Source organism: Cyprinodon variegatus, unplaced genomic scaffold (assembly GCF_000732505.1).
Source record: "Cyprinodon variegatus isolate N-32 unplaced genomic scaffold, C_variegatus-1.0 Scaffold1090, whole genome shotgun sequence".
Lineage (NCBI taxonomy): Eukaryota > Metazoa > Chordata > Actinopteri > Cyprinodontiformes > Cyprinodontidae > Cyprinodon > Cyprinodon variegatus.
The window spans coordinates 200,947-202,324 of NW_015151543.1; positions in this window are offsets into that span (position 1 = coordinate 200,947).

The window sequence follows — 1,378 nt, forward strand, 5'->3', positions numbered from 1 at the left end:
CTGGATTATAGGGAGATGCTGGATTATAGGGAGATACCAACATCTGGATTATAGAGAGACGCTGGATTATAGGGAGATACCAACAGCTGGATTATGGGGGATGCTGGATTACGGACCACCACAGCATCATAGGGAGATGGTAGAGCTGACAGTGCCTCAGGTGAATACAGCAGCAGGCAGGAAGTCCAGCTATATTTACAGGAAGTGAGGTCCAAGATCCAAGGGGTGATGTCAAAGATACAGGAACGGAAGCAGGAAGTGGAGTCATAGTTGAAGGAAGTGATGTCAGACTGCTGTGGGAATGGTCCCACAGAGGTTCTGTTGATCTGTGAGATCTAGTTCTATGGGGGATTCTGCAGTGACCGTCTGCAGGCTGTCATGTGGCCGTCTGGTTCCGTGTTGGACTGAAACTGGACCGAGCAGCACGCAGTAGCAGAGTGTTCTTACTGGTTGTGAATGTAGAGAAGTTTGTAGAACATGTGATCCATAAAAACATCAGAACCAAACTGTCTCCTTCGTTCTTTCTTCTGCATCAGCTCCACCTTCTGCATCAGCTCCACCTTCTGCATCAGCTCCACCTTCTGCATCAGCTCCACCCACCTGAGGAGCAGATCATTTTAGCACAAAGCTTCTGGTTGGTCCGTCTCCTAAAGAGCAGAGTTTCTCCTGCAGGTCGTCCATCTCTGCTGCAGATGAAGAGGGTAATCTGCTCAGAGACAGATTAGCTCTGCTGATGTCATTTGAAGCTCAGACCAGCCGGCGTGACGCAGACGGGCCCCAGGGGGCCGGACCGGAATCCTTTCTACAGAAACAGAACATCAGCCTGAACAGAACCCAGAACGCTCTAATGAACTGAATGTTTTTAGGGTTCCTGGTTCTGGTGTGAGATGAGGCTGGGCGCTCGGTGAGCGGGCCGATCAACTGAGGCCATGTGGATGTGGGTCAAAGGTCAGGGATTACAGGTAAGCTGATCCACTCTGATCCCTCTGATACGTCAGGAAACAGTCCCACTTTCACTGCTTCTGGAACATAACGCCAACACCAGCTTTGGACCTCCACCCAATGAGATGAAAAGTTGCAGGCTTCTTCTGGAACCGGGTCGGACCAGGCGTCAGTCCAACCTAAGAAGCCAGGCGGGTCAGGTTGGTGTTCTGATGAGGAGCTGCAGTGAACAGGAAGCCTGGCCCTGGAGGTCTGCCTGAGCAGGTTCTTCTCCTCCATGAAAGCTGGAGATGCTGCAGGAATCTCAGAGCTCCTGTAGGTGGCAGTGTGGAAAGAACCATGGAGGGAGATGCGGCCTAGCTGCTCCTCCAGCAGGACACAGCCATCACAACTCAGGCGGGTCACATGTACAATTCTATTCAGTTTATTTCTATAG